Genomic DNA, 13,213 nt, shown 5'->3' on the forward strand with positions numbered 1-13,213 from the left:
CCGCCCCCCACATACATCCTCCACTTAAACATGTATTGTTTAATTTGTCTCAACTTAAATATGCCACCCAACTCTATTAATAATAAATTATAGCACCAAGACTTCCTAAAACCTTTCTGGAATACTACACGTCATTAACACACAGGGCTTCTCTCATAGCTCAGTTGGTAAATCTTCTGCCTGCAATGCAGGAGACCCGGTTTGATTCCTGCATCGGGAAGGTCCCCTGGAGAAGGAAATGGCAACCCACTCCAATATTCTTGCCTGGAGAATCCCATGGAACAGAGGAGCCTGACAGGATCCAAGAGTCAGACACGCCTTAGTGACTAAACCACCAACCACCAAGTTATGTTAGTGACTTGGAGTTGGAGGAGTGGAGGAGGGAGTGACAATAGGTAAAGTTATTTTGAATCTGTACTTGGACACCAACACCGATAAAGGCATCCCGGGTACCAATCCCATAACCTTCTGCGTCCTGAGTTGCAGAACCTCATGGGAACAGTGAGCCTGCAGCTGCTCCTTGCCCCCATCTTTAGTGCTCACGCCCCTCCCCCGCTTTCATTCAGTCATTTCTAAACGCTTTTTCATGCAGGCGTAAGGGCCCACCCCACCGGGCTCCACTGTCGCAGTGACGGACACACCTTCTCCGTCATCTCCCCGGGCTTGTCAGTTGAGCCCAGATACGTGAATGGCAAAACAGGCCTAACTGGAGCCCAGACAGTGCTCATCATCCTGTCACTGGGACAAAGGAAGGAAATTCCATTATGTCACCTTCTACAAGCAAGAGACAGCGACAATTTCCTCGTAAACACTGTCCTGACACTGTTATGATGTATCTCAAGCACCTCTAATCAGTATGGAAGCCGGAGAGACTGCGGAAGCTCTTCAGCCTCAAAGACGCAATTCAGTGCTCTCCTGTTGTTATTGAAATAACCTGGCTAAGAGCATACTGCTTTCTGCACCCATCACATTTTATATATATATGATATGTTGGTTACTCTGGGTGAGCATAGAAATCAGAAATATTTAAATTCAGTTACCACATTTTTTCACCTGTATTTACTCACTGTCCTTTCTGTATTTCTTCTCCAAATTATAAAAAAGAGAAAAGATTTTTATTTCTCCAATTTTGAAAAGGAAAAGTACTTTCATTTTTTAAGTTGTGAAGAGAGAGAAGGCTTTTCTTTCTGCAACTTCTTACCAACAGCAGCAGTTTGGGCTTGGGTTTCTAAAGGTTTGGTCAATACTATCCAACTATTAAAGTGTTTGTTTAAAACTGGCTTGTTCTCTCTCTACAAATTACTTATTAATTATAAAGGTAACCACCTTAACCATGTGATCAAACACAAAACATCACCAATAAGAGGACAAACCGACATCATGTACCTCCTGACATGATATATTCAGAAAGAAAGAACACCACTTAAGTGATATTCCTGCCAACACAGTCATCAGTTCAGTGGCTCAGTTATGTCCGACTCTTTGCGACCCCATGAATCATGTGGAAATATCAGACAAATCCAGACTGAGGGAAATCTATAAGACAACTAGGCTCTACTCTTCAGAAAAGTCTATGTCATGGGAAAAAAAAATAGCCAGACTGAGAAACTGTTCTAGATAGGAGGCTTAAGAGGACTGTATGTAAGACTGCAGTACTGGATCAATGTTAAAGTTTAAGAATTTGACAGTTTTATAAGAGACTGGTTTCTTCTTAGAGATACATAAGAAAGTATTTGGGGAGTAAAGTCTGCAACTTACTCTCAAATGGTTTAGCAAATAGTAATAAAAACGTGTATATGTTTATTAATGTGTATGTTTTATTATTTGTACACATATGTGTGTATATATTTTATTAAGAGGACTGTATACCATCCTCTTAAGTCCCCTTATATCTAGAACAGTTTCTCAGTCTGGCTTTTTTTTTTTTCATGACATACACTTTTCTGAAGAGTAGAACCTAGTTGTCTTACAGATTTCCCTCAATTTGGATTTGTCTGATATTTCCACATGATTTAACTCATGTTATGACTGTGTGGGCAGGAGTATCACTTAAGTGGTGTTCTTTCTGTCTGAGTATATAAGGACAAATATATATAGAGAGAAAATGAATATGGAAAAACATTAACAGTTGATGAGCCCATTTAAAGTATAAATGGGTGTTTGCTGCACTAGTCTTACAACTTTAAAGTTTTCAAAATAACAAGCTGGTGTAGGGGCATGATGAGAGTCTATTTACCAAATGAAGATAGAATATCAAAGAAAATACAGATGAATATCTTTCTAACATTAAAAGTAGGAAAGCATTTCTTAAACAGAACACTAAACACACCAAGCATAAAAGAAACGTTAGTAAATTATATTACATTGTAATTAAGAATTATTTTCATCAAGTGAAACTTTAAAAGGTAAAAAGTCAAGTCAAAATTGATAAAAGATATTTGCAATGTATGAACCTACAATGTTATGGTATCCAGAATATGTAAAGAATATTTTTATACCAAGTCAAGAGAAAATTGAGCAAAAATACATAAACAAGTATTTCACAGTAGAGGAAATACATGGTTCATAAATATAAGAAAAACTGCTCAACCTCAATAGTGGTCAGGGAAATTAAAATGAAGATAAGAATAAGGTAACAATTTTCACCTAGAATGACAAAACTTAAGAGGATAATTCCATGGACAGAGCAGCCTGGCGGTCTACAGTCCATGGAGTCATAATGAGTCAGATGTGACTGAGCTACTGAACAGGCACACAAAACATTTAGATCAACAAATCATCATATCCTGGTAAAGTGAAATTGTTAGCCACTCAGTCATGTCCGACTCTTTTCAACCTCACGGACTGTAGCCTGCCAGGCTCCTCTGTCCATGGACTTCTCCAGGCAAGAATACTGGAGCGGGTTACCACTTCCTCCTCCAGGGGATCTTCCCAACCTAGTGATCAAACCTGGGTCTCCTGCACTGCAGGCAGATTCTTTACCATCTGAGCCACCAGGAAAGCACATATCCTGGTAAATGAAAGCGTAAATTAGAATGGTCACTTTGGAAAGCAATTTGGCATTGGTTTTCACTAGCTGCTCACCAAATCTGCTTCATTTTTCTCCTGGATACACAGAAAGACTATATTTCCCAGACTTGTTGCGCTTAGGTGTGGCCACGTGACTGTGTTCCGGCCAATAGAATGTAAGCAGAAATGATCAATGCCACTTCTCTGACTTGCCACTAAAACTTCCTTTGGGACTGGCCAGACTCTCACTTTCCCATGTGTTAGCTGTTTGTACATTCCCAGGATGACTTTGGAGGCCTCATTTTCAAAATGGGAGGATTCTGTCATCCTGAATTCCTGAATGACTTGGTGGAATGAAGCACACCTCCTCCCCCCACCCCCATCCCATCTGCAAATACACTTTACATGAATAATATTCCTTCTATTGTGTTACGTCTCTGACATTTTGTTTTCTGTGACAGCAGCTCGTGGTACTTCATAAATATAGGCTTTAAGTTAAACATTTGCATACGCTACAATCCAGAAATTCAATTCTAAATAAATGCCCTAGAGAAATTCTTACACATGTATACAAAGAGGAATATCTAAGAATGTTCTTAGCAGCACAGGTTGATACAGATATAAACTGATATAGATTGAAACAAAATGAATAAGTAAATCAAGGTTAAAAAAAATCACACAATGAAATATTATACAGAGGTCAAAGCACAGCTACACACAAGATAAACGATAAAAATATAAACTTGAGGGGAAAAAGAGAACCCCTAGAAGACTATACGAGAGCTGTCATACTAAATAAAAAGTTCAAAAACAAGCAAAACTAAACAATTACATTAGTCTTTGTTGTTGTCGTTTAGTCGCTAAGTCATATCTGACTCTTTCGTGGCCGTATAGACTGCAGCCTGCCAGGCTCCTCTGCCCATGGGATTTCCCACCCAAGAACACTGGAGTGGGTTCCCGTTTCCTTCTCCAGTGGATCTTCCCAACCCAGGGGTTGAACCCACCTCTCCTGCATAGCAGGCAGATTCTTTACCACAGAGCCACCTGGGAACCCAATTACTATCTAAGCATCCATATATTTGTATTAAAACCACTTTTTAAGATAGGGGAAAGATACACAAAAAATTCAGGAGTGTGGTTACCTCTAACTGTAGCTGGCATTCAAAATGAAACTGCTGGCAACAACCGTCAAAATGGTCATCAACTGGAAGCAGCTGTGGGGAGGGGCAGGCCAAGGATGAGATAGGAAGACACTCACAAGAAGGTTCAAATTATTAGTAATTTTATAGTTCCTGAAATGGGTGGTGGGTTTATGGACTCCATTCTATCACTCTTTAAAATACACATCAATGTTGCATATATATGTATGTATATTTTAAAAGGAAGTACATTAATTAACCTCTGTCCTCACATATTACCCAGCTCTTATGAATTTCTAGGTTCTACTTCTGAGCGGGAAAGGCAATCATCTGTGGTTATGCACAGCACAAGGGAATATCACTCAAGATGGTGCCAAGGCAGCTATATATTCATTTATATGAGAATGTGTGCATGGCACAAAGACATGGCTTCAGGACAGGGAGGGCTTTGGAGCAGCCGGCACACCTTGCCTTAACACCTTCTAACATCTCACCCCCTCATCCTCCAAGCTCTACTCGGGGAAGTGGCCAGGCACATCCCCCTGGCACACACCCTCATCTCATACCCTACCCTGTGTTACTTCTCTCACTTGCTAACCCATCTTGAAGGTTTGCCCCTCCCCCTGCCAATTCTATATGGGGAGGAAAAGGGAAGTGATATAGACACATTGCCGTAGGCAGGGGCACCCTGCCTTAGCAGGTGGTGGGCAGGCTTGAGTAAGGTCAATGTGTGCACACAGCCAGGCACTAGATACCCGGAGAGCCAGGGACAGGTCACTGCGTATGCTTAGTCAGGTTATGCAATAATATTCTAACCTAGTTTTTATTATTGTTATTGTTTTGCTTGTTTGACTTTCTTGAGGAAATGGGACTAAGGATGAGAGCTACAAGGGTGAGTGGAGAGCTCTAAGCTTTCAAACCAAGTCCCTGGCATCCTTAAAACATGTTGGTGGTGGGTGCCCTCTCCTCGGGCTACTTGGTCTGATATTCTAGTCTGCTCTAATGTGTTCAGTAGGGGCCAAGGGCTTGACGTTTATTCCTTTCTAAAAGCATTTTGACTGGAGGCTTCTGAAAACAAGCCCATTCTCAACAGAATGATGCAAACACAGGGATTCTGAGCAGCAGGGCCAGCCCACGACAGAGCTGTTCCTTATCAGAGGTCCTTTGCAACTTTTCGTGGTTCACACATTTGAGAGGCAGGCACCAGCTCCTCTCCTTCGAAAGATGGCCCTCAGATTAGAAAACTTAGACAAAGTTGTGAGATTCCCAAAGAATTCCCAATAATAATAAACGAATCCTCTCACGTCGCACACACTCTCCTCTGAGATGAGATAGGAAGCATGAGTTTGCTCCTGAAACTGCTGTTTCTTCTCTGAGTGTGACTTTGGGTAAGTCGCTTGTCCTCTTTGCCACTCATTTTCCTCTTCTTTCCAGGGCGGATAATAACAGTACCCACCCCACAAAATTCTCTTGCAAACTAGATAAACATACCATGTATAAGGAAATGGCAGCCCACTCCAGTATTCTTGCCTGGAGAATCCCATGGACAGAGGAGCCTGGTGGATTATAGTCCATGGGGTCCCAAAGAGTCAGGCATGATTGAGCAACTAAGGGGCTTCCCTGGCAGCTCAAAGGCAAAGCATTTGCCTGCCAATGCAGAAGACACTGGTGTGATCCCTGGGTGGGGAAGATATCCTGGAGGGGGAAATGGCACCCCACTCCAGTATTCTTGCCTGGGAAATCCCATGGACAGAGCTGGCAGACTACAGTTCACAGAGTCACAAAAGAGTCACACAACTTAGCAACTAAACAACGGCAGCCACGCATAAATGGCTTTCCATGTTGTCCAGTATGCACGAGACATTAATGAATGCCGTCTACTTTTATTATCACCAGTCTTAAACATGAAGCTCTCAGTTTCTACATGGCTAAGAAGATATATTTGAATTCTTCATGAGGTGTCCCCATTTACCCATCCCTCCTCATCTGCCCATCCGTGGTCCTCTTATCTAATGCAAAAGCCATCAGGCTTTAAGGCAAGCTGGACTCCATGGTCAGACTGCTAAGATTCAAGTCCAAGCTCTGCCACTCCCCAGCGAGGCACTTTGGGAAATGTGCTTAACCTCGTTTCCTCAGTTTCCCCACCTGTACAAAGAAGGTAACAATAATACATGGCCCTTAGGGATGTCATGAGGATTAACTGAGATAATATTAATACGTGGAAAGCATTTAGAATCATGCCTGGTGCATAACTGGAGAAGGAAATGGTTACCCACTCCAGTATTCTTGCCAGGAGAATTCCACGGACAGAGGAGCCTGGCGGAATAGAGGTTGGAGAGTTCCAGCACCAGTTGAAAGAAACTGCTTTTAATTTTGTTTGACTTGACTGGAAAGACACCAATGATAAGATTTCTTACAGAGTCCTCCCATCCTTGGTTTTGTGACACCTTGGGTATACTCCTGAAAGTGAGCTTTTGTCGCGAGTTATTCCTGTGACAAGTTATTCATCTCCCTAGATATAATAAAAAGTAGAATCCATATAACTAAGCTTGTGCCATGCTACCTGCATTAATCAGGTTTCTCCAGAGAAACAGAACCAACAGAAACCAATAAAAGTTTGGCCAAACCCCAAGGAGTCAAAAATTCACAAATCTACATATGACTATTCAGTCAGCTTTTTGTACCCACTGCTCCTGCATATCTGAAGTTCGACGTCTGTAAATTCAGTCAACCTTGGGTTGTGCAGTATTTTAGTATATATATTTACTAAAAAAAAGTCTACTTCTAAGGGACCTGTGCAGTTCTTTGTTTTGTCTGCTAGCTTTTTGGTTAGCCAAGCAGGATCTTAATTCCCCAATTAGGGATCAAACTTGTACCTTCTTCAGTGGAAGCACAGTCTTAACCACTGGACTTCCAGGGAATTCCCCAGACCTAAGAAGATTAAGCCAATGTTGTTCAAGAGTCAACTATGTACTGATTTAAATGTTAAACCCATCCAAAAAATACCTTCACAGAAACATCTAAAATAGTGTTAGACCAAATATCTGGGTACTGTGGCATAGCCAAGTTGACACATAAAATTAATCATCACAATATCAGATACCAAACTACTCACTATACTACCTACCCCAACGACACTTGTTTCCACACAATTCATAACCCTGCCCTTCTGCATCAGACCCTCAAAAGCCTCCTGTACCCTTTGCCTCCAGACTCTGATATGGACCAAGGTCCCAGTCAGTGCCTTTTATACCCATACCCAAGGAACATCCCAACATGGTCTGAATTGTTCTCATGCCAATTTTTGGTTAAGCTGCTGCTGCTGCCACTCCTAAGTTGCTTCAGTCATGTCTGACTCTGTGTGACCCCATAGACGGCAGCCCACCAGGCTCCCCCGTCCCTGGGATTCTCCAGGCAAGAACACTGGAGTGGGTTGCCATTTCCTCCTCCAATGCATGAAAGTGACAAGTGAAAGTGAAGTCACTCAGTCACGTCCGACTTTTTGCGACCCCATGGACTGCAGTCTACCAGGCTCCTCCACCCATGGGATTTGCCAGGCAAGAGTACTGCAGTGGGGTGCCATTGCCTTCTCCGGGTTAAGTTGCTAGCTCCACCCAAATTAATTCACAGAGTTAAGTTCTTACATTTTTCTGTTAAGTGGATCATCAATCGGGAGAATAACACTCTGCAGTGTTAAATGGCAACCCACTCCAGTGTTCTTGCCTGGAGAATCCCAGGGACGGGGGAGCCTGGTGGGCTGCCATCTATGGGGTCGCACAGAGTCGGACACGACTGAAGTGACTTAGCAGCAGTGTTTCTCAAGCAATCACTCTTTAAGCCAGAACTCTCATTCCCACTTGCCCTATGCATCGACAAGCATCTGTTTTCCCTCAGGATCCTAGGAAAGGAGGGCAAGAGATGATGTCAACAAAGCCATTTGCCATGGCAGGTTCAAGGGGGTCAGGAAAACTCCCCCAAGGAAAGGAGTGTTCAGCCTGAAGTCAATGAGGGCGCTAGAACCCAGCTGATGAAGGGTAGCTAAGAGCACACGGGCTTTGTGAAGGGGAGAGGGCTTGACCTGGGCCTCACCCTGATCCCCTAGCCCACCCCAGAGGGCCCCTGCAGACCAGCCAGGGTCCCCGTGGTTTCCAGGTCCTCTCTGTCTGGCTACTTCAGCACTAGTAGGGGGCAGGTGGAGGTTGTTAGACTAGGGTGGTGGCAGAGACAGAGAGAAACGGAGAGACCCAGGGATCTCTACAGGACAGACAGGCAGAACTTCATGAAGCAGGTGGAGGAAGGAGATGGAGACGTGGGGATGCGTTCATTTTCATGAACCACGAGCCACATGTTCATGCGAACTCGACTCCAGAAGTGCCTCTCTCTGTCTTTCAAGTAGTTCTCTCTGCCTGCTCACCCAGAGACATCCTGACTGCCGTGTCTGGTCAACCCGGACCCGAGACGGTGATAGATGGGTGCCCAGGAGTACAGGGCCTCCTGGCCACAAAGTCCCCACACAGATGCCACCACGGACCAGACCCTCAAGGGGCCCTCCAGACAGCCTCGGAAACCAGTTCAGTTCAGGAAGAAGGATAGGCTCCATGGGGTTGAGCTCTTAGTGAAAAAGGCTCCTTTCAGAATTTCCTTTCTCTTTTATTGCCTTCCCATAGAGGATTATAGAGAGCTGAAGTTTGTGAGTTGGATTACTTCCATCCATAAAAGAAAGAGCATAAAGTCTTTTCACCCTAATCAGAAAAAAGTATCCTTTGGTCCCGCTGTATTCATCAATACGTCATATTTAACTGTTACAATTATTGACAGGTATATAAAACGTGTGGTGACAGCAAAAGTTGCTTCCTGTAAAGTGTTTATTCTTTTTTATTGATAATAAGCTGGCTTCCCTAGCCCTACCAAGAGAATAGAGACCACTAACAAGAGATCAAATCCATTTATATAGCTTTCTCCAATCTTCCCTTTTACTCTGGGGCTCTGTTCTAGGCCTTGTCTTTTAAATTTCAGCATCTGAGGGAGCTTGGAGCCCTTAAAGCAGGATCATATTACTTCTGTAATGAAGAAAGTATAATTCTAATAGCATCATTTACTACACCCTTTCATTTTTCTTCTCCAAGGCAGACTGTGCTCCTGTGTGCCTATGACTTGAATCTTTAAAACAAAATTTCCGACTGTAGCAGAATATTAATCAGAGGATTTGCCTGCATGTCGTGCCAGGTGGGCACCACGCATAACAACAATAATACTGTATTAATGATAACTGCAGGTATAATTGCTACTTTGATTTAATGACTACTGTGTACCAGGCATTTCAGCAAAGCCACAATTTCCAGGTGTGCCTTCCACAAAGGTGTCTGGCTGAGTAGCAAGTGGGGACTGAAATCCACTCGTTGAAGCCTTTGTCCTGGTGCAGGCCAGGGGCGCCTTTTCATAACATGCTATCACGCGAGCCAGGAGATACCCTGCTTATATGCTGTTTCTTATTCCTAGGACATTGATGCATTTTATGACAAGGAAATACAAGTCTCAAAAACTGAAAACAACAAAATTCTGTAAAGCAATTATCCTTGAATTAAAAAATAAATTAAAAAAAAACTAAATAACTTATAAAAACCAGAAAAAACAAAACCTTATGCTTTCTCTCAAGCAATATTGCCTTTCTACAGAAAGAGAATTTACTGATTGAACTATTGTGATTTTCTTAATTCTTAGGGAATGTTCACCAGATATTGAATTGATTTGTGCAGCAAATGCATATTCATCTACTCACAAGATGGACGGCAGCAGAGTCTGCAGAGACTATGAGGCTGGTCTACAAGAGTCCACATCCTCGTGAGAAAGACAAGCTGTCTGGGTGCGTGCATGCATGCTTAGTTACTAAGTCATGTCCGACTCTTTTGCAGCCTCATGGACTGTAGCCCACCAGGCTCCTCTGTCTATGGGATTTCCCAGGCAGGAATACTGGAGTGGGTTGTCATTTCCTTCTCCAGAGGATCTTCCCCACACAGGGATCAAACCCAAAGTTTCCTGCATTGGCAGGTGGATTCTTTACCACTGGGCCACCTGGGAAGCCCCTGTCTGGGTGAATAAACAAGCCTAAAGAGTATAGGCCAGTTGGTAAAGAATCCACCTGCAATGCAGGAGACCCCAGTTGATTCCTGGGTCCTGAAGATTCACTGCAGAAGGAATAGGCTACCCACTCCAGTATTTTGGGGCTTCCCTTGTGGCTCAGCTGGTAAAGAATCTGCCTCCAATGTGGGAGACCTGGATTCGATCCCTGGGTTGGGAAGATCCCCTGGAGAAGGGAAAGGCTACCCACTTCAGTATTCTGGCCTGGAGAGTCCCATGGACTCTATAGCACACAAAGAGGTCGCAAAGAGTCAGACCTGACTGAGCAACTTTCACTTTCAAGGAGGATAGGAGTTCAAAGGAGGGAGAAATTTCAGTTCCAAGATGCTCAAAGGGTATTCAAGGAGAGCCTTGAAGGATGAGAAAATTGGGTGTACACAGATGGTGGCAGAATTCCAGGCAATGACAGGGAAGCTGCCCCCACTCAACGAGATGGGCCTCCATTAACCCTGTTCTGGCCTGACCCTTCTGGCCTCCTTTCTCATGGAATCAGCTGGATCCTTTATCGTTGGTGTTTTCCTTCCCAGCCCAGGCACCGTGGCCCACCTTTGGTGTTCCATTGTACACGCCAGCAACACCTGAGGCTCTGATGGAGGCCCCATCCCCTTCTTTGTACTCACACTGGTCCCTTGAGGCTTGTGAGAGAAAAGTCCCACAGTCACATCCATGGTGCCCCCGCTTCAAGGCACCCCCCTCTGGACCCTGAGCAGCAGCCCCCTTCACACTAGGAGCTCCCTTCACACTCACAGAAATGCTAAGTCGAAACTGCAGCCTGTGGGCACTCTCTTCCCCGGCCCTCGAGGCAGCCTCACTCCCTCTTCCTCCCCTGCGCTCACTGCCACCTAATAACCTGTGTCCCAGGTGTTCCCACCCCGCTGCCGCCCACCCTCCTGACAGAGGGCCACTGGGCCCCTCCTGCATCCACCGCCCTGGACCTTATTTCTGCCAGAGGTGCTCCGGGGATGTGATCCCCTCTGGGTGTGAGCCTCTCCTGCCCCCATTCTCAACCCTCTTCTTTCACGTTCCTTTAGTCTAACCAGTTACATCTTGTCTCCCTCTGTGCAGCCTGGTCTGAGGGCTTGGGAGATAGCAGTGAACAGAGCATGCCTGCCTGGGCCAGCAGTCTAAGCCACCTTGCCCCTTGCCTCCTCCTCCTCAACACTGAACAGGCTCCAGGCCCCACCTAAACATTCGCATCTCGCGTGCAGCCTCCCAGCCTTTGCCTCTGCGCTTTCCTTGCTTGACTGTCTCCCCTACCTCAGCCTTCCACTGCCCTCCTGCCTTCCACTGGCGATCCAGACCTGGAACCCTCCTGCATGCTCTGACCCGTCCTGCGGCTATCACTGCCCACTCACTATGAGAAGCACCAGATTAATTTTCTGTCTCCCGAACCAGACTCTAAGACCTCTAGGACCCAACTGTGGCCCGCTGGTCTCTGTGTGTGTGGCATTCAACAGAGGGCCTGGCCCATTGTCACTATTCCATGCATGTCAGTCGAAGCCTTAATATGCTTAGTTGCTCAGTCATGTCTGACTCTTTGTGACCGCATGGACTGTAGCCCGCCAGGTTCCTTTGTCCATAGGGATTCTCCAGGCCAGAATACTGGAGTGGGTTGCCATATCCTCCTCTAGGGGGTCTTCCCAACCTAGGCATCGAACCCAGGTCTCCCACATTGCAGGCAGATTCTTTACCATCTGAGCCACCAGGGAAGCCTTATATACTTAATATTATAGTTATATTAATAGCTTTCATATACACTATGTGCTCAGCATTGTTTAAACAAACTTCTATAAACATCCTAGTTAATCTTCTCAACAATCAATTATTCAAGATAAGTACTAAGGTAATTTCTACTTTTTCAGAGGAAGAAACAGAAGTTTTGAGAAAATAAGCAACCGCCTCATTTCACATTGCTGAAAACACGTAGAGCCAGAATTCTGACCTCACTCTCTATGAACAATAGTGCTTAGCCATCACTTGCTAGGACCTTTCCACATGTCACCATAACATAAAGCATGTCTGGCCTTCCTAGGTGGCTCAGTGGTAAAGAATCTGCCTGCCAACACAGGAGACACAGGAGATGTGGGTTCAATGGGGCCACAGTCGAACATGACTGAGCGTGCGTGCGCGCGCACCACACACACACACACACACACACACACACACACACACACACACACACACGCCCGCACAGCATGTTTTATAGACAAGTGAATAATGAAGGAAAGAAACTAACACTTGAATGCCTACTGTGTGCCAATACTTCAAATATATACTTTTATTTAATTCCTACACCTCACTTTGTACCATACACCTATTTGATATTATTGTGCATAATTTGACTGATTTGACTGATGGCTCAGTGAAGTGAAGAAATTCACCCAAGATCACATCAGCTGGTAAATGTGGTATCTGCTCCGTTCAAAGGGGTTCTCTGATCACAGTGTGCTCCCCGCCGGCAGTAATCACTGAGGTCTTGGTACCTTCTGAGGAAATGTGGGCTGGGCCCACAACTTGAGAATAGTGAAAGATTCTCTCAATTTCTGCAACAGAATCAACTTCTTTCAAACTTCCTTTCATGGGGAGAAAGGAGGAGGAGAGCAGTCTACTCTTCTGCTTTTCACGTATAAAGGGTTTTGCTTTGCTTTGCTTTTTGTGCCGCTAATTCTTATTGCTTTAAATACTAAAGTCTGTACTAGACCTCACTGAGTTTTCAACACCGACTTCTGATGTTCTAAACTCAAGCCGTGGTTTCTTTGCCTCTGGGAGCCATTATTTTGCCTGCAAAATGCCATAAGAATTATCCCCAAAACATTGGGATGAGGAAATGACCACAATTTCCCCCACATCCAGACCTCATCTTAGAAAGAAGCAAGCAAAAGGGTGGAGCAAGCCTCCGTTGGAGCTCAGACTTGAAAGAGATCAAA

This window comes from Capricornis sumatraensis, chromosome 18 (genome assembly GCF_032405125.1).
Source record: "Capricornis sumatraensis isolate serow.1 chromosome 18, serow.2, whole genome shotgun sequence".
NCBI lineage: Eukaryota > Metazoa > Chordata > Mammalia > Artiodactyla > Bovidae > Capricornis > Capricornis sumatraensis.